We start from the raw sequence: 26,595 nt of genomic DNA, 5'->3' as shown, positions 1-26,595 counted from the left end.
AGATGCAGGCGCGCGTCCGCGACTCAATCCAGGATCAGACCTGGCACCTGGGAACAAGACTTGCTCCCAACTGCACACTGAGAACTGAACCCCCTGGGCCCCTTTTATAGACTCGGGCCCTGGCGCCAAAAATAGCGAAGACCTATAAATAGTTCGTACCCTTGCCACTCAACCCGAGAATCAAGCCTGCCTAGCTCTAAGCCTCCCCAGGCTAACCTGAGCTAGTCTTGTGTACCTAGTACACGTCAGATACCAATCTGTGCACATGACATTGCGGCATGTATATGGTTAAGGTTGTCTTCTTCTAGTCTTTAAGAGTAATCAAAATTTTGATTACTCTTGTTAATGATACATCTTGTGCCCTAAAACCTGGTCTGTATCCTGCAAATAAAGGGAATAGGGGTCTAGGCCTGTAACATTGTTATGTTGAGCTTGGGATAATTTGTACAAACTTTCAGCTTGCCATTTTATTTGGCACTACCATGATAGGGGACAACTAGTTGTTTTGATCAACTGCATAGATGGATCCTGCTCTCAAGGAACGATCAGATTTCTCTTTCTTTGCATAGTTGGGGTTCACGCTTTATTGCTATAGCTACGTTGGTTACCACCTGATTTGTGTGAAATGTGGTGGTAATTGTGTAGAACTAAGCGACGCACCCAATTGAAGGATATGCTGCCTGCTTGACTAGCAGGCTTTTTTTATTTCTTTTGGTCAAGGCATCATGCACCCATTTAAAGGCAAAAAATCCTATCAACCAATCAAAAAATGTATACTCTAACCTCTTTCACTTCGTCTACAACATTCATGCCTCCATAGTTGTATAAAGGCGTGTTGGGCTAGGCTCGTGAGGAAAACAGGGGCTGAGGGGTTGCTCCTTGAATTTCAAAAACCAATGATTCGCTCTTAGGGAGGATGCCTCCTTGCTTGCTAGTGTGGCACCCTTTCCTCACCATGCTCTCTCACCCAGCAATACACCCCCTCCATCTAGCTCCTCTTGCCACACGGCAAAGCTATGGCCTCATGCATAATCTTTCCTAGTATGCTAAAGACATTTCATCTTCATGAAAGATGATGCAAGTATACTCTAAAAGCTCATCGTCTTTCTTCCTTGCATCATGGTCACATCCTTTCTCTTCTACTCTAATGACACATTCTCTCTCATTTGTCTTGAGGTCACATTTCCTTCTTTCCCCTTGTTTCTTCACAATCCAATCCTTGTACACATGTGTCATGATTAGACCTAGTGCAATGACACGACCATGATTGCTCTTGGAAATACGGACCTGCACACAAGCACAAACAACCGATCATAGAACCACAAAGAGAGGTGCAGGCATGCTCACCACCCAATCCTGATGCTCATGGGTCCAAGACCCGTAGAATCCAAGCATCCCCCAAGCCACAGGCTGGGCTGCTGGCATGAACATCTATATCCAACCAGTCCACAACCTCCTGGCATCCCACACCACCAGAAGGCGCCCATAGTGCCTTAGGACTCTGTTGGGAATCCAGGCTACACAGGAAAGCAGGTGCGCGTCTGCAACACGATCCAAGATCTAGACCAGCAAGGAAGAGCTGACTTGCGTGAATGAAAACTGAACCCCTGAGCCCCTTATATAGGCTCTAGCCCAGTGCCACTAAAAATAGCTAGAACCCTAACTCGTCCGTTTCCCTTGCAACCCAACCTGAGAATCACCTGCCTAGCCACTAGCCTCCCCAGGCTATCAAAGCTAGTCCTGTGTGCCTAAGCACACGTCAGATACAATCCGTGCACATGACATACTCCTCTTCCTCTAAGAACTCACTCCTGAGATCAAAGAAACTCTAGTCAATGTCTCCCATGTGGAGTCCTCCTCGACATGATCCTTCCACTTAATCTTGTATTCCGTGATCGTCTTATTTCTAACTTGACTTTCACGAAAGCCAAGAATACTCTCAAGCTTGTGCGGTATAAAGGTTAAATCTTCAACCTCTATAAGTTCCCGAGGAGTAACTACCTGATCTTCAGCACCATTGACTTACGGACTGGCTACCACCAGATTCGTATTTATGTCAAACATGTTGAAAGGACAGCCTTTTGGACTAGGTATGATCATTATGAGTTGCTCGTATTGCCTTTTGGATTGACTAATGCTCCCGCGACCTTCCAACAAAAAGCTTGATGATACTCAATATTGTCGGCCTACCATGGAAAAGGAACTTTATGTAGTTGTTTACGCTCTCAATTTCTGGAGGCATTACCTCTATGGTTCTAGATTTGTCGTGTTGACTGATCATCATTCGATCCGCTATGTATGTGAAGGGGATGATTTGAGGAGCAGGAAGGCTTGATGGGCTGAGTTGATTTAGGATTTTGATTTTGAGATTCGGTCTAGGAAAGGTTCTTTGAATAGTGTTGTTGATGCCCTAAGTCGGATTAAGATGGTGAATGCTTTGTCATTTACCGAGATATCCTTTGACCTTTTTCAATCCTTGAGAGGGATTTGCGCGATTGATAGACCTTTCAGTCATTATTGGCAGAGAGTCCAAGATGGTACCGGTATGATTGACCAGAACTCAGGGATTGTGCCACCTATGGTTCAGACAGCGGAGGTTAGTGGATGATTCGGAATGGCTTCTTGTTCCTAAATGAAAAATTTTGTGTACCAGATATGTCGGATCTTCGATCCAGGATTCTTCGAGAGTGTCACGACGCACCTAGTGCAGGACATCCTAGAGTACACAGGACTTTGTCTCTTGTGAAACATAGATTTTACTGACCTAAGATGAGATAATTTGTTTAGGACTATGTTGTAGGTTGCCGTACTTGTCAAGTGACCAAGTCAAAACGCCTTAGAACCGCAGGGTTGCTACAGCCCCCTTGGACATTCCTGGTAATAAGTGGGAAAGTATTTCCATGGATTTTATTACAGGATTGCCACAGCGCTCAAGGGTCATGACTCCGTATGGGTTATCGTGGAACGCTTGATAAAGATGGCTACATTTATACCTACTAGATACACGGTCACAGCGACTCAGTTGGCTCAACTGTTCGTTGACCAACTGTTTTGTCTGTATGGGTTACCGGCTGACATAGTTAGTGATAGGGACTATAAGGTTACGAGTGAATTCTGGACACTTGTCTTTGACAAGTTGGATACCACTCTTAGTTTGTGTTCCTCTGAACATGTCCCGTCTGATGGTCAGAGGAAAGTTGTGGACCAACGTCTGGAGGATATGCTTCGTGCATATGTTTCCAAGAGATAGTCATCATGGGAAGACTATTTACCCATGGTTGAATTTGCTTATAACAGTGCAAAGCATTCTAGTACTGGTTTCAGTCCTTTTATGCTTATGTACGGGTTTCAACCTATATCTCCATTAATGGTCGGATTCAGGGGAATCAAGAATGATGCTGCGAATTTTTTTTTGCAAGACATGCAAGAGATGTTGCGGTTTGCCAAGGAGTCTTTTAGAAGTGCCCAAGATAGGGACATATTTTATGCTAATAGACATCGTTCGCCTAGAGAGTTCTCTATTAGGATGATGGTATACTTGCGTACTCCCAAGAAATCCAAGAGTCTGAGTATTGGAGAGGTTAGAAAGTTATCGCCCAAATATTATGGTCCATTCAAGGTTATCCGAAGAATTGGCCAGGTTGCATATGAACTGGATTTGCCTCCTAATGTAAGGATTCATCCAGTATTCAGTAGACTGGTTCACTCCAGCCAATCTATCTATTAAGTCATGAGTGTAACAGTAAGCACTTATTTCGTTCACAAAAACCCCCCAAAACAGCAAAAAACGAGCTGTTTTTAAAGCAAAAAATGGGCTGTTTTTGAGCAAAAACGAGTTTTCTTTTTCCTCTATTAAGACGCCCACTAATGCCCACAAGAATAGTGACCGAGTTGCTCCTTTGTGGGCAGGAAACCAATCTCCATAGCTTCCGAAGGTGAGGCTAAGGTAGGAGAAGAGAACAAGATGGGGAGAAAGGAATGTAAGGGAGCTCAATCATGGAGGAGAGGATGGCTTCCATTTGTGGGCTTCTCTCATTCTCTAGATTGAACATGAAGAAGAGAAAGGTAGGAAAGGAGGCTCAGATACCACATGAAGCTGCATGGTGGAGAGGGCGAGAAAGAGGGTAGACTAGGGAGAGAGATAATAATACTCAAAGAGAGACATAATGAAATGGAAATGAAATAGCAAGAGCAATGAGCAAAATGAAAGTACTCACATGTAGACCAAAGAGCTTGTAGGCTTGATACTTGATTGATTTGACACTAGACAAGTACAGCACTTATATAGAGCACACACACACATATGAACACCAATGCATATGGGATAACTCCCAATGTGACACGTGGCATCCATAGGACACACTAGACGAGAACTCAAACTAGAACTCACTAGAACACATCAAACTGACTCATCTTGACTCCATTTCCTAACAGCTAAGCTAACTCATCCTCCTTAACTGCCTCGTCCTATAAGGTGGTATACTTATAGGCTGAGAACCAAGGACTAAATCTGTGCGATGGTCTACTGCCCATTCTAGAGGCAAGCTTACTAGCACTTGTTTAAAAAATACATCACTAAAATTATTCAACAACTTCTTTAATTCAATATGTTCAACCACAATCAATCATTTGCATCAGAAACAGATACAACAAATGAAGAAAATAGAATCAAACACATTGAAACACATCATAAGAAGTTGTTTGTAATATATTTTGAACTTCAATCGCATTTACAAGATGTCCCTCGGAGGGATGTATTTCATCACACTGCATCAAAATTCGGGTGTCCCCGTACAAAAGGGAAAGGGTATTGGCTTCCTTACAAATCGGACATGATGGTTTTAAGCCATTTAATGCCCAACAATAAGTCTACATGATCCAAGTGCATAACATAGCACTCCAAAATATCTGCATAGGCTTGAATCCGGGAATGTCATAGTCATTTTCCTTCTTTAGAAACTCAGTTCTAAATGCTTCCTTGAACTCTGCGCAGGTGGATGGCTCATGCCTCAATTTCTTCCACCAGAGTAGAGCCTTCCCAGCTAGATATCCAACTGCTAACCATACACGCTTGTCCTACAGATAGGGGTGAAAATTGAAGCGGACCTGCCATTTATGCAGCCAAGTATCCACAACCTCTTTCTTCCGATCTTTTTGTTCCCCTGAAAATTGTGATGGGGTAAAATTGGAGCCGAGAACAGAAGCCATCGCATCCATGTGGGTCAAGGTTTGAAGCTAGGACTGCATGGGAGCGATTTGCTGGAACAACTGGTCATGGTTTGAATTTAGGAGCGCAAACTTTTATCCAATCCCGTAAGGAATTGGTTGAAAGCCTCCTTTGTAACCAAATCCTCATAGACATCATAGTTGTCCCCTTCAATATCCCGTTCAGACATGGGGAAGGGCTGATTGGAATTAGTTATAATCTGATCCGCCTCAGGGGGTTACTTGCATCAGCCATTAAAGAAACGAACAAGGAAATACCCAACCAAACAAGGCTGTAAACTGCAAGACCTGGCACAAACTTCAATTAGGGAGGACTTATCTGGCGCACGAACTGAAGGTAGGCTGCTCAGCAACAACAAAGCTGTTCGAATCCTTGGCAATAGAGCTGAGATGAATGCGCAAATGTTCAGGCCCTACTGACGAACCAGCTTATGATGAAGGAGCGGTGGGGTGGCAGGAGACAGGGAGGAACGATGCAAGCTGGAATTCAGATGTAGAAGGGGAGTTGCAAATCAAGAGTTCGCTGCCAACAGAATAAAGGTGCCCCTTTTTAAGCATCAATCCACTCCCACTCTCCAGGGTCCCACTGCAAATACCTAATGGGAACTCCCCCGTAGAGCCAAAGCCTCCAAGATCCGGTGGAGAGAAGCCAGGGGTCTGGCTCGAGGAACCACTCTGAATCTGAGATCCCTGCACCAAAAGACCTACAACCTTGATAGGTTGAAAAGCAGACTCAAGTAAGATGTCCTCTGTGGACCTGAGCAATGTGCCACCATCATGCACACTAAAAACCAAAGCATCCTCATGTGCATCTCGAAAGGCCAAAACCTAAAGAGAAACACCACCTCTCGTAAAAGTACCTGCCCAAGTGGAGCAAGTGAGTGGCATATCATCTGTGTCTACCCAATCCGCTAGAAGGGCTGCCTCAATCTGCAAGATCCTCCCTGCACTCCCTCTGAGACGTCCTGCCAACTGAGATTTGGTCTCCTCTGAAAGCCTGCGGAAAGCTTTCCAAGACCCCAATGATGAGGCAGGTCTCCTCTCCCACCTGGACCACTACATGTAGAGTGAGGCACCAAGTGGTCTGCCATGATCATCCAATATACTATCATTCCACATGAGCGGTTGCCTATCAATCTCTTCACGAGAGGAAGGAGGAATCCTCCGAAGAGTGCTCTTGAAACTGGCCCATGCTTTCAGTATGATAACCATGAGAGGGGACGAAGGTGATCTAAGGTGAGCTATGATGAAAATCCACCTAATATTGCTCATCCAGTCTCCTCCTGAAGAAGGTGTGCACGTCTGTATGCTGCTAATAAAAAAGGCCTTCCACAGCTCCTGCCCTGGCATAAGTCCCCGCACCACCATCTTGCAGAGTAAAGCTATGCACTATAAATATGGATCAATAATATTGAGACCCCCTTCTTGTGTAGGGAGGATGAGGGTCTCCCAAGCCACCCTGGCTAACGCATCTGCTATGCCATCAAGCCCACTCCAAAGAAAATTTCTGATCGGTCTCCTGAGCTAAGTGATGCAGTCCCTAGAATGGCACCAGCATGAACAAACAAACCAGGCTGTGGCCAAGAGGACCTGGTTGACCACCACAACTCTAGAGGCAAGATCCAGCTTGGCTGAGCTCCAAAAAACGAGCTTCCTCCTGATGCTCTCCAACACGGGAGCAAACTACTAAGTGGAAGAAATATCCAAGCCGACCTGGTAGCCCAAATACCTGACTGGCACACCCCTCTGAACCCAAGTGAATCCTATGTCAAGCCCCCAAACTGGAGTATCCTCATCACTGATTGGATTTATGCCAATTTATCTGCGCCCCGCCACCAAGCAAAATAAATCTAATGCTGTCTTGAAAGAAGTGAGCGTCTGTGGTGTGGCATCCAAGTAAACTGCTGTGTCATCTACCAACTCAATGTCAAGTAGCTCCTCTTCCCTTCTGATGGGAAGTATCAGCCAAAGATGTCAGCTTGAGATCTAACATAGATACTCATAGCTTCAGCCACGAACAAAAAAAGAAAAGGAGCAAGGGGGCATCCCTGACGGACTGATCTGGGAATCTGAAATCTCTCGCCCCTTACCCCACCAGTAAGTACCTGGCTGTGGGCTGATCTGTACAAAGAGGAAACACCTCTTATCCAAGCATTAGTAAAGCCAAAACGTAGAAGGGTGCCCTCCACAAAACCCCAATCTACTCTGTCATAAGCTTTCTCAAAATCCAAGAGTAGAATGGCTAGATTCTGGCCGCTATGCATGGCCCACTCTGAAGCTTCCCAAAAAGAGAAAATGTTATCAAAAATGCTTCTGCCATGCACAAATCTTGTCTGAGTGTCATGAATAAGATCTGGGAGAAGGGGATGCAATCGGAGGATGATTGCTTTGGCCAGAATCTTGTAACATGTCCCCAGAAGTGTGATAGGCCTCCACTGGGACACTAAATTTCTGCAACCTCCTTTCGGGATAAGGTGGATGAGACCCTCTGTGAGTGACCCGGGCATCTCGCTAGAGTACCAAATGCCCTGCAGGGCTGAAGCAATGTAGTCTCCAATCATATCCCAAAATGCAATGAAAAAAGAAGGGGTGAGGCCAGCGGAGCTTGGGCACTTGCCCTTGTGAAGGCTTGAAAGTGCAGTCCTGAACTCTGTGTTGGTGAACGGTGCATCAAGAAAAACATGCATATCCGGTTTCACCAACAAAGGGATGCTCTGCCAAATAACCTGTCTAGCATCCTCTCTATCCCGTGTGTCAGGATCTGCGGTAAGAAGGGCGGCATAAAAATATGAAACTATGCGCATGACATCATCTGGATCTGTCTGTAAAACCCCATGTGAGTCAATAAGTTGGGATACACTCTCTCTACTATGTCTAGGGCCGAGAGTAGAGAAAGTGTTTATTGACTCTGCCACCCATCTAAACCCAAACTCCCGTGCATGAAAGGCATACTCTGCTCTCTAATCAAGCAATATCTGCTAATGAGCCCTTGCTGCAGCAAGGCGCTCTTGAATCCAAGCATCTGAAGGCCGTTTTTGCTCTTCCCTCTGCAAAGCTACCAACTGCTGGCGAACACCAATCTCACGTCTGAGAATATCTCGTATCCTGGTACAAGCAACTGAGTGGTAGAAGTCGCTAATACTAGAAAGGGCAGCAGCTACATGTGATGGATATGGCTGCCCACCCTGGACATGAGAAACCTTTATCTGCAAGGCTACCTCTGTAAGGTCCTCCTCTGTGTACAAGGTATCTGGAATCCTGATGCTGGCAGACCGGCCTCTCAAGTGAGGCTCTAAGATAGCCAACATAACAGGAAAGTGGTATGAAGTGGAAACTCCAGCAGCAACGCATACCGATCCACCTCTGTCTAGTGCCCAATCATCTACATAGAATCTATCAGTGCATGCATGAATAGGCATCTGCTGCCTCTTGTTCGACCAAGAGAACAGGAGGGACTGTGGCTGAATAAGAAAGGCATCGTCTAACCAAGTATCTCAGCCACAGTAGTGAAAAAGGAAGGCATCCCAAGCTGCTCTCTCCAAAGAGTGAAGTCCTCCTTCTCTACCCCCTTTTTTGTCTGACGGTAACTCAACCATGTTAAAGTCATCTCCAATAACCCATGAATCCGCAATGGGTGCCCAGGAGAGTAAATCCTTCCACATAATGGCACGTCCCCCTCTAATGTTGGAGGCACACAGGTTAAGGAAACCAACCTTACGCCCCCCAATCAAGAGACTAATCCACTAAGCCCTAGAGGGAATAATGACTCCGTGTCCAACAACTAAGGGGAGAACCGACTGCGAAATTGAAATAGAAGTGCCCCCCCTAGTGCCCAAGGCAGGTGACCAAAATGTATGGCCCAACTTGCCTGACTTGGCACAATCTCTAGAATCATGTTTGTGCTCTTGAATAAATAAGATATCAATGGAACCCCTAGAAACACCTGGATGAAGCTGATCTCGGATCAGTTGTCTATGGCGGCGATGTGGGACGCCACCTAGACCCTGTATGTTCCAGCTAATAATCCTCATTGACAAGAGGATGTAGAGTGGAACACCTTACCCGACCTAGTGGTGGGAACAAACCCCTCAAAAGGGGAAGACGTCCTGCTCGAGGAGCAAGGAATGGAACTGAGTGGCGGAAAATCAACAGAGGAAAGAACCCTGCCACCTGACGAAGAAGCCCTGTCAACAGGAAACCCAATCACTGGCTCACCAAAAGTAGAGGGCACAAACTCCTCCTCTGGGAAATCTGAAGCATCTGTTAGAGCTGAAAATGAGTTCCTGTGAATTAGGGCAGACACCGGAGTGCGAAGGATCCCTTCTGAAGGAAGAGGATCAATAGTGTAAACCATCCCCTTCCCCCTATCTAAGGGAGGAAGTGAGGACTGCTGCTCTCGATCCTGTGTCTGCCCAGCTACGGAGACCTCTACTGCCTCAAGGAGAGTGTCTGGCACCGCTAGTTCTAGGGGAGAAGCTGCAACCGGGGAGGAGGTCGAAGCTGAAGCGTCTCGGACTGTGTGAGGTGAGACTGGAGGGACAACCCGAGGTGAAGCAGAGTCCACTAGTGTATCCTCGTGAACTGAAGGAGGAATCTGCACACAAACCAAAACCCACTGGTATGCATCGGGTGCCCCTGAGGTAGAAGGTCGTGAGGCACCGGAGGTAGAAGGTGGCAGTATCAAAGGAGCACTCAGTAGAGGAGCTTTCTGGCGAGTAGGAGCTATACCACCATCTTGAGGAGGACCTGTACTGTGGGAGCCATGTGTTTTGGCTTTTGATAGGTCTATTTGTTAGTGCATTGGTCTCCTAGACTTCTGAGTTGATAATGCATCCATGCATGATGAGCCTCTGAGCCATGCTAGATGGGATTTCTATGTTATGCTCGCTAGCCTTTGAGCCATGCTCACTTGCCTCTGAGATTGTGTGGGAGCCATGTCTAGTTCTAGACCGGCATGCACAGTTTTGATGACCATCATTATCATGTTCTATTCTTGGTTCCATTCCATTAGTCCCTCACCTTTCCTCCATGGGGGGGTGTTAGGAAATGGAGTCAATTTGAGTGACTTTTGGTGTGTTCTAGAGTAGTACTATACTACTTTATATCCTAGAGTGCCATGTGTCACTATGGGACTTATCCCATATACATTTGACACAGTGTGTGCCTATCCTATAAAGGAATTGTACTTTCATTGTCATTTTCATCAAGCCTCATGCCTTTCTTGATCATGTAAGTACTTTGCTTAGTTGTATATTTCTTTCTCGCATTATTTCATTTCCATTATGCTTTCCTAGTCTTGCTTTTCCTTTCCATTCCATTCCATGTCTTGCATCTTCATATGGTATCAGAGCTAGACTATCTTCCAAGAGGTTGAGGTAAGAGATTGAGGACATTGAAGCCTCTCTACCTCATTCCCCTTGGAGGAATGGCTTCTCCAATTCCATGTAGAGCTCTCTTCTCCACGCCATGATCTGCCACCTCTCTTCTCCTTCGTTCAGCTACATCTTTCTGTGACCTGCGGACGATGTGACGCTTCTATCAGTATCTAGAAGCAAAATCACGGCTTTGTGTCTTCAACATAGTTGTAGAGGACCTTGAGTACTACAAATTTCGTTTTTACATCATTGCAATCTGAGTATTTATGAAAAGTTACAGCCCTTGCAAGAAGTGACGAAATTTATTTTTGCGTGCGAATTTGTTCTGGAGCTCAATGATTTGATAGCCCAGGCATGATGCAGCCAGCTCAATGTGGAGCTGTCCATCCTCTTCATCGTTGACCTCTGCTCTAGCCTGCCATTTGCTCCTTCTGCCTGACATTCTCTTGGTGCTGCTACCCGTCGCAAATTGGTGCCCGTATTCTGCCCGCCATTTCTTCCTCTCCTACATCTCCATTGTGCCCGCCATTTTTTTTCCCTTTTGCCGCCCTCTATTTCTCCCTCAGCTCGCTTGTGCCCTTCATGCTATGCCATCGAAGATGATGAAGCACTTGAGGCATCAACGGAGCTTCGAACACGAAAGATTTGGAAGCAACACAATTCGAGGGCCATCACAATCATCGGGCTTTGCCTGGATGATTCATTGATTCATCACATCGACTTCAAGTCCAAGGCAAAGGAGATTTGGGCACACCTCGAGAATATATTTGGTAACAAGATCACCAAAGGTATTTCTGAAAATGCAATTTTATAAGCTGAAAATGAAAGAGTCTGATACTTTGAGTGCGCATATAGCAAAAATTCAATCTTTAGTTCAACAACTCTCCAATTTGAAGTGTTGTCCGAATGACGAGGACAAAATGGCTGTCCTGATGACAAGTATGGAAGGGATTTCTCACTTTGAGAATGCCCTTGAAGTACTTCGCATTGCATCGACTACATTCGAAGATATGGTGTCTCTTTTGCTTGAAAAGGATCGCCGCAACAAAGAATCTCCATCCTATTCAGCGGATACTACATAGGCACTTGCCTCCACCAGCAAATGGAGACCTAGGCCATCGACTCCACCAGCACGAGGAAAGACATTCAAGCCATTCAAGTGCACTTGCTACAACAAGCTCGGTCATACGGAGGACAGGTGTTACCATAAGCTTGCTAAACAACAATCGAAGAATCATCCCAGCTGGGTGGCATCCGCCACTAGTGATAATGCAGACGAAGATACCCGCCGACACAGGATCATGCTCTTACAATCTGTCTCCCGCATCTAGAGGATGATGGAGATCATGATTTTGCTTTCTAAAGCAAAATATATTTGGGTACTCTGCCCTGGGGGTGTTTCCAAAAAATGAATGCAATAAATCATGTGTGTTGAGTCAATAAAGGTCCTCTACCTTGGATAGTCCTCCTAAAATGATGTATTTCTTTTATATTTTTGGTGTGTGGCTCCATGTTCCTCATTAGTCTTTGGAGCCAGGTGGGGATGTACTATGGGAGCCATGTGTTTTTGGCTTTGATAGGTCTATTTGTTGGTGCATTGGTCTCCTAGACTTTTGAGCTGATCATGCATCCATGCATGATGTGCCTCTGAGCCATGCTGGATGAGATTTCTATGTTATGCTCACTAGCCTCTGAGCCATGCTCACTTGCCTCTGAGATTGTGTGGGATCCATGTCTAGTTCTAGACCGGCATGCACAGTTTTGATGACCATCATTGTCATGTTCTGTTCTTGGTTCCATTCCAGTAGTCCCTCACCTTTTGTCCATGGGGGGTGTTAGGAAATGGAGTCAATTTGAGTGACTTTTAGTGTGTTCTATAGTAGTACTATACTACTTTATATCCTAGAGTATCATGTGTCACTATGGGACTTATCCCATATACATTTGACACTTAGAGTGTGTGTGCCTATGCTATAAAGGCATTGTACTTTCATTGTCATTTTCTGTAATCTCTACTCTCTCGCGAAAAAAGGAACCATCCGGGCGCTTTATCATAACATGGTCCATCGTGAGGTTTGGATCCTTACAGAGGACCCTAACTCTAGGTACCCCATCAGCCTTGGTTTCCTTTGCTGCAGTCAATGGCAACCCAGGGAGGGGTGGGATCTCAGCAACTGTGCCGAAATGCTCCCCAATAATAGAAAGAAGTCGATGGTGAACCTGGGGAAGCCCGGTAAATATGATGAAGAGCGAGAAGATTTTCTTATCTACCTCCACTAGGTTGAAACCAATATCAAAGGCGTCAAAGAATATCTTCCTATGGGTTTGAGTACAAGATCAAAGTGATGGCGGGTTGGAGCAGCATCGGACTTCAATGGAGAGGCTAAGGAAAGGGGAGGGCGGCTCTACCTTGGAGGGAGAGGGTAGCTTCCATTTGCGGGCCTCCCTCATCCTCTAGGTTGAGCTAGGTGAAGGGAAGACGAAAGGTAGGAGAGGTGGCTCTGATACCACATGAAGGAACATGGTGGAGAGAGGGAGATAGAGAGGGTAGGCTATGGAGAGAGGAAGTGACACTCAAAAGGAGACATAATGAAATGGAAATGAAATGACGAGCAATGAACAAAAATGAGAGTACTCACATGTAGACCAAAGAGCTTGTACCTTGATACTTGATTCATTTAACACTAGACAAGTACAGCTCTTATATAAGAGCACACACACACATATGAACACCTATGCATATGGGATAACTCCCAATGTGACACATGGCATCCATAGGACATACTAGGCTAGAACTCATACTAGAACACACCAAACTGACTCAACTTGGCTTCATATTCTAACAAGGGGAAGTATGAGAACTTAAGGAATATCATGGACACCATTGAGGAGGAGAAGCAGGACAATACACGATCGGGAGGATCGGCAGCTCCTTGAGGCTCCCTTGGTGTGCGGCTTGATCTCCCTTTTGGAGCGCTCCCACTTTTGTATATAGCAGTTTTTGATTTAATGTTTCCTTGGATCGAGCTCTTACTTTGGTACATAGCAGTTTTGGTCTACTGCTCTCATGATCCAGCAAGTTGTTGCTCCTGGACATGTCTTTCTTCTTCAGAGATGTATGGTCTTTTTCTCGGTGATGTACATGGACCTTACTACTACATGGCATGATTAGCATGGTGTCATCTTTTGATCTTGGGTTGTTTTCATCCACTGTAAGGCCATGATATACTCTGCATTCTCTTTTATTTCAGCTAATGTTTCCTCTATCAGGCTGTGAAACATTGTTTTATTCTGTTTGATGCTATGGAGCCACAAGCTCTTGTAATTGAAAAAATAAATGAATAAATAAAATTGCAACATTGTACTCTCCTTCACTTTTGGAACAGCCTTATACTACTACTCTTCCGAAAAAGCTTGGCCTCTGCATAATCCATTCACCCCCATTCACCGGGACAGTGAATGATAGTGGCAAGGGAACTGTTACAGATATTCAAGTTCAAGCATTCAAATTCAAGCCGAGCTGACCAGGTGACAACTATGTCAGGAAGTTGTCCAGATGACAACCATGTCACCGGTCTGACCAGGTGACAACTATGTCAGGGAGCTGCCCAGATGACAACCATGTCACCATGTGACAATTATATCAGTGACCAGGGTGACAACTATGTTAGACAGCTGACCAGATGACAACCATGTCACTGAACTGGCCAAGTAACGACTATGTCAGCGAGCTGGCCAGATGACAACTATGGTGACCGCAATGTCACCATGTCAAACAAGTGACAACTATGTCAACTAGAGATAGAAATAACCGTGGTCACTTGCGTACTCCGGCGAGATCTCTCGTGAGCCTACCTGTCAGAACTATGCCAATGGTGGTGCAATGGTGGTGCAGGGGCAGCCAGCCCAAGAGCTCACATGGAGAAGATAAATGTACACCAGCAGTCAAAGGGCTAAGCGGCAGACAGAGAGGTGCACATGGGGTAATCATATCACCAATTGGGAGGAGGCTGGCAAGTCAGAAGTGGTTGAAGCCATGAAGAATCCTAGGGGTGGAATGGCTAAGAGACCGAGAGCCACCACCAATGGGATGGAGGAAATGAGATTTTCAGCGAGAGAGAGGGACCCTCCACGAGAGCGGAGGGGATGAAGGGGATGGGGAAAGGAGGGAGAGGGGCATTCTATGATTGTAAGGGGAACAAGAGAGTGACACGGAGGTCTTGGGTGAGCTCTCCTAGTGTAACGTTGTGGTGTCCTACTGATGTACTTCTCTTCTACTCTGAATACTATGCTTCTCCCCCTCTCTGTTCGCAACTGTAGCTCCCCTTCATCTCGTGTATTCCCTTCTTCATCTCCCTTCACTTGGTATAACGGTCCCTATGTTATGTGGCTTGAGTTCTCTTGTGCTCATGTTGAAGGATGGCTCTTGTAACTTCGTTTCGCTAAGCTTGCCTCACTCTTACACTAGCTCGCACCTTCGGTGACACCATTGTTCTCATGCCTTTCATCGTTGACAACATCGTTCTCCATGCACCATCAATGACACCAGTGGCCCTCGCTTTCTTGCTCCTCACACCAGTGGCCCTAGGCCTCTGGTTACACTTCCAGAAGTGTTAGGAACCCCCCCCCTAAGACAATGAATGACATTGATTTCAAGATTTCAGACTTCAAAGCCAAGATCTCACCTATTCTACAGAATGGTAGTTTTGGATTTCATGTACTATATATTGTCCTTGTAACTTTTACACCATTAATAAAAGTAATCAAAATATTTTGCCTCTATTGGCTCTGACTTAAGTACCTTTAGATTATCCAACATAACTTTTCCTTTGCTTGGCCAGTCTCCTAGAGGTCCTTTGTGTTCAATAAATTCAGATGCTTCTCGAGGTAATTGCATATACTTTTGGATACGTTCTGCAGATACAATGTAGTTGGCAAGACAACATTGCCACCATACAAGACCAATTTGACAAGAATTGATACCAATTGCATATGATACTGCCATTCCAGCAAATCCTGCACTACAAAGGGCTACAATATTATATGTCTTAAGGCATGACAGTGTGCTTTTCTATGATGAAAGAAAATTAAGGGAAAAAGGCAACAAAAAAATGCAAGATAAGATTATTGGCATACCTGGAGAAAGTTTATCTTCAGGTAGAGAAACAAGGAGAAGAGCAGCCACAAGTAAGACAAGGTTACCAACTGCTTCGAGGCGTATTGACAACCACTCTGCTGCTCCTTGAATGTGGAAGAAAATGCTTGCATCATTGTCTACAAGCTGCATATTTTTTCGTTTGAAATTTTCAAGTTTCTGAAAAGCTCGAATGGTTATTGCACCATTCATAGTCTCGCTGGAATTGTTGAGAATTGGGGCCTTGGAACTTGAGTTCATCCTCATCAGTTCCCGACAGGAAGCCAAATAGAAGGACTGTGGATATAATTATTTTGTCAATGAAATAATTATGTGAAGCTGAATCTTGAATAGATTAGCATTTCATCAACAAAATTGATCGCTCCAAAAGTCCTGATTTTGCAAGCAAAGGATAAACCTGTATGCAATGGACGATTAAAGCCATTGGAATGGTAACAATCAAGATCTGCCATGTTACAAGTGCTACTACAACAAACGTTCCAATCAGATCAATAGAACCTGAGATGACAGCTTCAAAGCAGAAGGGTATATTTAGGTCTAGAATGCTGAGGTCCCCTGACGCCTGCATAAACCATGTCACCTTCCTCAATTGTTTACCTGTTAAACAAACTTCAAGAAATTGAACCAACAAAAAATAAAAATGATCATTATGCCCAAGAACATCAGGGATTACTCTGCTTAGGATTCTTCCTGTGGGCGTAGAATCAAAGAATGACATGGGAGCTTTAATAATAGAATTCATCAGTCTGCTATAAGGCCTTCAACCCGAATTTTGCAGTCAATATTGATCGCAGATAGACAAACGCTCCACCAACAGCTAGAAGTATTGTGTAGACTCCTATTAGATGAACTGCTGACACAGTAGGATCTGAAGTTTTCTTGCCTAACCAGATGCTGCTTGATACATTAGATGAAACAAATGCCGCCTGTCCCAATACCATGCCTGCAAGAACTATTGATCCTCCTGATATGCGCACATAGTCAAAATATGGCTTGCAGCCTGTGTCTCCTATTCCCTCTCCTCAGCTTGTATGAACTGAATTTTAGTGGCTGAGATATCTTGCTTGCTTTCCCAGGCATTCGTCACATTCTGACTCTTACGGAGCTTTGAGGCATCATACTTTCCTATCTCTTTCTTATAGCTGACAGAGACAAGTGCTTCATGATGGGCATTGACTAGTTTTCTGAATGTATTGCTTTCTTTAAGAAGCTGCTCATAGGTTCCCGAGTGTTTTATCTCACCTTCTTGCATGACCTGAGAAATCACTCACAACATCAGAACCAATTCTGATTTCTTTAAGAAGCTTCTCATAGGTTCCCGAGTGTTTTATCTCACCTTCTTGCATGACCTGAGAAATCACTCACGACATCAGAACCAAGAGAAAGGTTTCATGTTAATACAAAGAACAATCAGAAAGTTTCTAGAGTAAAGCCTAAAAGCATAATGAAATTGGGTATTACTTTTTGTACTGAAAGCCTCTGAATTTATTTGCTGATTTGCTCATGCTTAGCTATAGGATGCACACAAGGGTGAAGGATGGAGAGAGAACAAAAAACGAAACACAGAACCTGTCCTTTTATTCTATTCACAAGAACCTCTCATAACCAGTGTTTTATCTCACCTTCTTGCATGACCTGAGAAATCACTCACAACATCAGAACCAAGAGAAAGGTTTCATGTTAATACAAAGAACAATCAGAATGCTTTCTTTAAGAAGCTTCTCATAGGTTCCCGAGTGTTTTATCTCACCTTCTTGCATGATCTGAGAAATCACTCACGACATCAGAACCAAGAGAAAGGTTTCATGTTAATACAAAGAACAATCAGAAAGTTTCTAGAGTAAAGCCTAAAAGCATAATGAAATTGGGTATTACTTTTTGTACTGAAAGCCTCTGAATTTATTTGCTGATTTGCTCATGCTTAGCTATAGGATGCACACAAGGGTGAAGGATGGAGAGAGAACAAAAAACGAAACACAGAACCTGTCCTTTTATTCTATTCACAAGAACCTCTCATAACCAAATCTCTAAAACTGTCCATCCTTCTCTCTCCTCGATCCCGTACTTACAAAGTTACATATATGGAAAGCCATCCAGACACTTCCTGTACACCTATTCACACTAAGTCTCACACTCCGTAATCAAAACTCTCTAACCCTTTCAGAGGGCTGCTGCTCCTCCCCGCATGAGCTGCTCCTCTCTCCTCTCAGCCTAGCCTCTCCCTCAGCCCCCTCAGCCCCTCCCTCAGCCCCCTCAGCCCCTCCCTCTCCTCCCTCTCAGCCCCGTCTCTCCCTCCCGCCCTCTCCTCCCTCTCTTCCGTCTAAGGAACTTGAAGATGATCTGTTTATCAAGTAACAGTTGTAGTCATTGCTTTAGTCCAAAGCTATAAGGGCAAAAGACGAGTTGCAGCAGCTCAGAAAAGATACAGAGCAAGAGAGCTCGACATCGCTCTTTGCTCGCATTCATGGATCCCATCCTTCCAAATTACAGGCCAAGGACTGGATGCTCGCTGCTTTACCTAGATATCTCGCAAGGCACCTCACAAATGCTCGTCTGTTTGGTCGAGGTTTCTTTCAGGTTGTTTTTTATTCCCCGGATGCAGCAGGTACAGTGCTTCAGGCCAACCTTTGGCACTGAGCTCCAGGAGGATCTTCTTGACACCTTTCTTATTGGGCTTTGACCCTATAGAGGAGGATGGCCGGACATTTTCACTCTTCCTCAGATTCCATGGCCTCCCTCAGGTGCACCATTGACTCTTAGCTTCCATTGGAGCCGCTTTTGGGGTGATCACCGAGATCCCCCCCCCTTCCTGGGATGCCTTCTTCAGCACTAGAGGCAGTCAGATCGGATGGGTGCCACGTGTTAGGGTAGTCGTCTTTGACCCTAACCTTATGGATGACCACATCATGCTCCAGCATCAAGATGGCTCCTTCTTCAGGCAGACTCTTCAGGCAGACAGTAGAGATCAATGGGAGACAGGGTCAGTGTAGGATTTACAGGACCCTTGGGCACTTTGCCAGAGATTGCCCAAGGAAGAAAAAAAGAAAAGGCCTAAAAGATCCACGGGTGTTGTGCCTCCTAGAACCACCTCGGCTAGACCTAATTCATGTTCTACCGCACATCCTACCACTTCTTGCTTTGCTGGACCTTCCACCTCTCGCTCAAGATAGTTGGCTATAGCCTCTCGTCCTGGACCTTCGTTTACAGCACACATGGGACCTTCAGGACGTCCTGTTCCAGTCATCCCTCATTGGGTGCCAGTCAGAGTTGTTGAGCCAGCTCCACATCTGGAGGCTACTGCTGGTGCTGAAGGTGCTTTCTCCTAGGGAGCAAGCCTTTGCTGAAGCTCGTGCTGTACTCAAGGCTAATGCGACTATTTTGGCCAAGATCCGGCCAAGATCCATCATCAGCAGCAGCCCCCTTTTCCTCTTGTTCCTTCTTCACCTCTTGATAGAGGCAAGGGGATTATTGCTTCTACTCCTTCATCCGCAGGGATCCTCCGCACACCTATGCCAGGAGCATCATTCAGGAACTCTTTTTTCTAGCAGACATGGCAGAGTTTGATTTAGAGGAGGAGTTTGTACCCTCTACCCTTGGGGAGCACCTTGTTGAGAGCACCATGGATAGAGCTTCCCCCTCTGTAGGTGTGGGAGTACTTTCCCCAGTTGATTTCCCTCCTCTTGATGGGAGGAATGTTTCCCAGGAGCGGGATATCTCCGCTACCAAGCCGGCGGGTAGAGTTTTTCATCCAGCCTTCTCTTCTCGTCAATGAGGATTGTCAGTTGGAACGTTCAGGACCTTGGAGGTGTACCTCACCGCCGCCGTAGGTAGCTGATTCGTAACCAACTTCATTCAGGAGTTACTTGGGGCCCCATTGATGTCCTCATGATTCAAGAACACAAACTGGATGTCAGGGATTGTGCCAAGTCGGGCAAGCTTCTTTCAGGGCATACTTTTTGGTCACCCGCCTTGGGCACCAGGGGAGGTACTTGTATTTCTGTTTCTTCTTCTATGCTACCCTTGGTGATTGGACATGGGATCATAGTTCCCTCTAGAGCTCATTGGGTCATTCTTTTGATTGGTGGGCGTAAGGTTGGTTTCTTAAATCTTTATGCCTTTAATTCAAGAGGGGACCATGTCCTTTTCTGGAAGGAGCTTCTTTCTTGGTCTTGCATTCAAGAGTCTTGGATCATTGGGGGTGATTTCAACATGGTTGAAATGCCCACAGACAAAAGAGGTGGTAGGGAAGGTGGCTTACACTCCCTAGAGAGAGCAGCCTGGGATGCCTTCCTTTTTCAGTACAGTGGTGGCAGAGATGCTTGGCATGATGATGCTTTTCACACTCAACCGCAATCACTTCTGTTTTCTTGGTCGAACAGGAGGTTATAGATGCCTATCCATGCATGGATTAAGCAGAAGAGGCCTACAAATGCTTGGGTTCAGGAGCGCCTTGCTACAACAAGGGATCAGCAGCAGCAGTCATTGTTGAATTAGAGAGCAGAGTATGCCTTTCATGCCAGGGAGTCATTTTGGACCCAGATGGGAGGCACGGTCAACAAGAAGTTCTTCTCTACTCTTGGCCCCAGACATAGTAGGGAGAGTGTTTCACATCTTGTTGACTCAGACGGAGTTTTACAGACACATCCAGATACCATCTTGTAGGTAGCTACAGATTTCTATGCCTCCCTTCTTACAGCAAATCTTGACACTCAAGCCAAAGATGATGCTCGAGCTATTATTTGGCAGCACTTACCTATGTTGGTGACTGGAGATATGATAGTTTCACTTGATGCACCATTCACCAACATGCTCTCTTTGCCCTTCACAAGGGCAAGTGTCCTGGTTCAGATGGCCTTACACACTCTTTCTTTATCTCATTTGGGATCAGATTGGGGATCCCATTACCTCAGCCCTGCAGGGCATTTGGGGCTCGAGTGAGATGCCAGGCTCACTTACTGAGGTCCTCATTCATCTTATCCCTTAAGGGGGTTGCAGGAATTTAGTGTCGCAGTGGAGACCGATCACTTTGTACAAAATCCTAGCAAAAGCAATCAGCCTACGTCTGCAGCCCTTTCTTCTAGATCTTATACATGACATGCAGACTGGTTCTGTACATGGCAAGAGCATCTTCGATAATATTTTCTCATTCTGGGAGGCTTCTGAATGGGCCATACATAATGGCCATAGGCTTGCCATTCTTCTCCTGGACTTTGAGAAAGCTTATGATAGAGTAGACTGGGGATTTCTACAGGATACCCTCTCTCGCTTTGGATTCATAGATGCATGGATTAGAGGGGTGTCATCTCTCTATACATCAGCAGGTTCTCACTGGTGGAGTCCGGGGAGATAGATTTCAGATTACTAGATCGGTCCGTTAGGGATGCCCTTTAGTCCCCTTTCTCTTTTTATTTGTGGCTGAAGCTATGAGCTACTACCTTAGAGCTCAAGCTGATATTATAGGGCTGAGTCATCGAGGCAGGAGAATGAGCTTTTGGATAGTGACTTGGCAGATGATACAACTGTTTTTTTTTATGCCACACCACATACACTCACCTCTTTTAGAACAGCCTTGGATTTGTTTTGCACTGCAGCAGGGGCCCATATTAATTGGAACAAATCCAATGGCTTTTGGAGTAGTGATGAGGACACTCCAGATTGGGGGATTGACATAGGATTCACTTGGATTCAGAGGGGTGTCTCCATCAGGTACTTAGGATGCCAGGTTGAGGTGGGCATTTCTCCAGCACACTAGTTTGCTCCCGTGTTGGAGAGCATCAGGAGGAAACTCATTTTTTGGAGTTCTACCAGACTTCCTTGCATCCAAAGTAGTGGTTGTGAACCATGTATTATTGCCTACTGCCTGGTTTGTTTGCTTTTGTTGGTGCAGATCTAGAGGTTGTATATCTCAGCTCATGAGACCTGTCAGGAACTTTCTTTGAAGTGGGTAGATGGCACCTCAGATGTTGTAGCTAGGGTGGCTTGGGAGATCCTCATTCTCCCCACTGGGGAAGGAGGTCTCAATATTATTGATCTGAATTTGCAGTGTATGGCCTTGCTCTGCAAATTTGTAGTGAGAGGGCTGATGCCTGGACAAGAGCCTTGGAAGGATTTCTTCCTACGCAACATTCAGTCTTGTACACCTTCTCACGGGGGAGATTGGATGGACAGCTCCAGATGGATTTTTACTTCAGCCCATCTTAGATCTCCCTCTTCCCCTCTCATGGCTTCCATTCTGAAATCTTGGGACAACCTCAGAGACACTCTTCGGAGAGTTACACCCTCCTCTCACGAAGAAATAGACAGGCAGCCAGTTATGTGGAATGAATCCCATTTGGATGAGCATGGCAGATCACTAGGTGTGTCACATTATATGCAATGGTCTAGATGGGAGAGGGGACCTGCTTCCACCATAGGTACCTAGAAGGCTTTTAGGCAGCTTCCAGAAGATCAGAGACTATTATCAGTTGGCCACATCAGAGGGAGTGCAGCCAGGATGCAGCAGATAGAGGCAGCCATACCAGCAGAGTGGATAGATACAGATGACTTATCTATCACAGAGTCCACTTAGTTGGGAGCCTTTACAGGGATGGGTGTTCGATTACAGTTATTGCCTTGCAGGATGCACATTAGGAGACCCTTGTCTTTGATGTTCAGTCGGCGGGAGGCAGACTTCTCAGATCTTCAAATGATATTCTTTTGGAGGTTGCCTTTCAGCCTGTTAGGATTGCAGGTTACATGGAGTGCGGCACGGACTCACATTGGTATCTTAATCCTGACCCCATTCTTCTGGCACTTGGGTCTTGGAGACTCTGGTTATATGGTGGCTCTCCCATCTGGTTCTTGCAGTGGGAGGCAGTGGGAGTGGATAGATGAAGGGCACCGAGAGAAGAGCATCCCCTTCTTTCGCTACACAGTTAGAAATTCCAGGAGAGTTAGTAGAGGTTGGAGGCCCTCCAGAGCTCCTCATTGGGATAGTTTTCATATTTTTGTAGAGGTGCATAAACTTTTTTAGAGGAGGATCTGGAAATCCCTCAGAAATAGAAAGATCACTCTTTTCTTTTGGCTTTCTATTCATGAAGGGATTGCAGTGAACCTATGGAGATCCAGGTTCGGGGCTGACCCTACTTGTCCTTGATGCCACGCAACAATTGAGTAAGTTCAGCATTGCCTTTGGGAGTGCAGACATGCGAGGATGATATGGAAGGGTGTTGTCAGGATCCAAGTATGGCATTCACCTCCACTGTGCCTCTGTTTTGCTGCCTAGTGTAGGAACAAGAATGGAGAAGAGTTGTGAACACAAGAGAACAAGAAGTGAATAAAAGTGAGCTCCGATTGAAATGTTCAAATGAAACAATACAAGTACTTGGTATATATAGTACCCAAGTATTGGTCAACCATATAGTGGACGTATGGCCTACAACACCATATCATTGTACATATCTCTACAAATGACTGTGGGACAATGCATGAACTGGCTAAGAATCCCTCTGGCATAGGCAATGTCTGGCCGTGTGGAGCATAACTAGATCAAACTGCCCACCAACTGAAAAGTTTGATGGCACATTGTACAGGCAGTTGGTGGGTAGTTTGATCTACTTATGCTCCATACGGGGGCTTCTTAGCCAGTTCATGCATTGTCCCACAGTCATTTGTAGAGATATCTACAATGATATGGTGTTGTAGGCCATAAGTCAACTATATGATTGACCAGTACTTGGGTACTATGTATACCAAGTACTTGTATTGTTTCATTTGAACATTTCAGTTGGAGCTCACTTGTGTTCACTTCTTGTTCTCTTGTGTTCACAACTCTTCTCCATTCTTGTTCCTACATGTGGTATCAGAGCATCCGTAGCTAGAGTCCATTCCCGGGCTTGCTTTCAGACTCCCACAAGCTTGGTGCTCTAGTTTTGTTCTTGGTTGCCCACATTCTGTTCCGTTTCAGATCCCATAGCTCACATTCGACCCCGATAGCCCACATTTTACTCCAGTTCAGTCCAGTTCCTCGTTTCATCGCCTGAAAAAATCCAATGGCTGTTTTTTGACGTTTTGAGGTCTGATTTTGACGTTTTTTGAAATTTCATAGGTAATGTCTGGCCTAGTGGATCATAAATAAGTTAGACTACCAATCGATTCCTGTAAAGTGTGCCATCAACCTCATCATGCTTAGTAAGTTTGAGTCCTTTTTCCAATGGAGTAGCCACAGGTTTGCTTTCTTCCATCTTAATTCCAAGTGCGCAACAAGGGACCTGACCAACCTACCTTCAGCCTTCACGCTAAAGACGAAAGTACCCTCTCCACTACCTTATAAGAGACCCATGACTTGGAGAGAGACTCCTGTGTCTAAGAAAGCACCCATCCATCTAATACGACCATGTTGGCTCCCATCTGCCGAGGTCCACTCCAAAGGGAGAGTTCCATCTATCTGAGCAATCTTGATATGATTCCCTTTGAGGTGACTAATCAATTGATGTCTTTGATCATCAAGTCTCAAGAAGATCCTTGACAACCTTTTAGGAACTCAAAGAAAAAATATGACCTCTCTCCTATATCCCGAGGCACCAAGATGTCTACGACTCTCATCTAGATAGTCATTCCACAACACTAGCTCCCCATCAATTTCACGCTACAAAATGGGAGAGACTCCAGCAGTGACACCATAAGAGGTGAAGGAGGCATCTGATGTCTACAGAAGCAACAATGCACCAAGTGTTGTCCATCCAATTGCCACTGAAGAGGGAGTTCAAGACCCAATATACAAGAGAGAGAATTCTTTCTAGGGCACCTGACCCAGGATGAATCCCTTGACCACTAGCTTGTAGAGCAAAACTCTACATTGGAAATCACTCAAAAAAATCAAAGTCACCAAGCCGCTTTGGCCCTCGTATTTGAGGACGCATCCAATGCACTCTGAAGAATGTCTTGATATGCCTCTTAAGATGAGAGATGCAGACACTAGAGTGGCGCCAACATGACAAAACAAACAAAGTAGTGGCCAATAAACTTGGTTGACAGCTCAACCTTGGTTGAACTCCAAAAAAGAAGTTTCCTCTTAAGCTGAGAGATGCAGCCACTAGAGTGGCACCAACATGAGCAAACAAACCAAGCAGTGCCAATAAAACTTGGTTGAAAATTACTACTTTAGAGGTTGAATCCAACTTGATGGAGCTCCAAGAAAGAAGTTTCCTCATGATACTATCCGTCTCCTGGGATCAGACTATTGCGAACAAGAGATGTCTATGCCAACATGACAGCCCACATATCTAACTGATAAACCCCTCTAAATCCAAGTGAAGGAAAAATTCACCCCAAGTGATAGATTCATCATTACTAATCTAGAAACCATTGGATTTATGTCGATTGTTCTGTTGCCCTACTACGTCCTGAAAGTAGTAAGGATCTGAGGATAGACATCCAAGTAGATTGTTGTGTCATCAATAGGCTCACTATCTAGAAGGTTCTCATTTCTTCATAGGGGGAGTCTCAAACCAAGAATGTCCGGTGCACAACAGGGGTCGGGGACTATGCGAGTAAGGGAGAATCCTTGATGGACTAATCTAGAAATCTCAAATCTCTCTCCTCTAGTACATCTAATAAGAACTTGGCTATGAGAGAATCTGTAAGGATAGGAAACATCTCTGATCCATGGGTCAGAAAAATGAAAATGCCAAAAGGTACTTTGTGATAAATCCCAATCTACTTTGTTGTAAGCTTTCTCGAAATCCAAAAGTACAATAGCAAGGACCTTGCCATTCTGCATGGACCACTCCAAAGCCTCCAAAATGAGAAAATATTATCAATGATACTACATCCATACAAAACGCTAATATGAGTGTCATGTATCAAGTCAAGAAGTAGAGATTGTAAAGGAAGATTTATTGCCTTTACTAGAATTTATATGCATTTTGCAATAGTATGATTGATCGTCACTTATGAAGTTCTTGCACCCGTTCTTAAGGATAAAGCCCTCAGTAAGTGAAGAAGGCATAAAACTAAAGTCCCAAATGATCTGCAGGGCAGAAGTGATCTGATCACCAATGTCTTTCTAGAAAATGGTGAAGAAAGAAGGGGTCAAACCATATGAACCTAGGCAAGTACCCTTATGAAGGGCAAGTAAAACAGTCCAAAATTCCAAGTTCATGAAAGGTGCATCAAGAGGGATCCTCATACCCTATTTCACCAACAATGGAACAATATGCTAGACTCTCAAACTAGCACTATCTATTTCACTTGCGTTCAGATCTATAGTGAAGAGGACACATAATAATTGAGGCAATTTGCATGATAGTATTTGGGTCTAGCTATAATACCCCATCAGAGTCAATCAGCTGAGAAATTCTTTATGTGCCATGGGTAGGGTCAAGAGTAGAGAAAAAATGTTTATTGACTTGTCTTCCCATCTCAACCGGAAAAGTCTCTCGAGCATGATAAGAAAACTCAACTTGTAAGAGTGGAGTGCAGTGCAGGAGCATGTATGTGAGAGAGAGAGAGAGAGAGAGAGAGAGAGTATCTACGAGATAGAGGCAATTGAAACTATATAAAGTCAAGGGAGGAGTAGAATGCTCCACAAAAGATGCCGAGAACAAGGGGAGGGCAAGTCTATACATAGCCTGCCACATGGGCCAGCCAAGTGGCGGACCCCAGGGTCAATCAACCAACCAGGCTGGTCGGTTGACCCTACCTCACACTCTGCTAAGCCCGACTAGGGTCAAGGTCCTATATAGCCTAGCCACCCATTCCTAGAACCTCAGCCAAAAGGCGCCCAAATGGCCTTGAGAAGGCCTCCAAATACAACCTATCCTCATCTAAACAAGCATCCCAGGATAATTATGCATGGTC

General features: G+C 45.1%; 1 protein-coding gene and 1 pseudogene across 1 annotated transcript in view; one reads left to right on the top strand and one right to left on the bottom strand.

Annotated features, from left to right (window-relative positions):
- Positions 1-26,595, top strand: part of LOC147896958 (ABC transporter C family member 8-like) — a 212,276-nt gene that overhangs the window by 178,358 nt on the left and 7,323 nt on the right. The window lies entirely within an intron of this gene.
- Positions 1-26,595, bottom strand: part of LOC147896959 (ABC transporter C family member 8-like) — a 47,771-nt pseudogene that overhangs the window by 14,513 nt on the left and 6,663 nt on the right.

The sequence above is a fragment of the Dipteris shenzhenensis genome, chromosome 11 (assembly GCF_047967505.1).
Source record: "Dipteris shenzhenensis isolate YYH24624 ecotype China chromosome 11, Dip_SZ_1.0, whole genome shotgun sequence".
Taxonomy (NCBI): domain Eukaryota; kingdom Viridiplantae; phylum Streptophyta; class Polypodiopsida; order Gleicheniales; family Dipteridaceae; genus Dipteris; species Dipteris shenzhenensis.
Note: the sequence above shows the minus strand (reverse complement) of the source record. Positions and strands in the feature narration are given on the sequence as shown.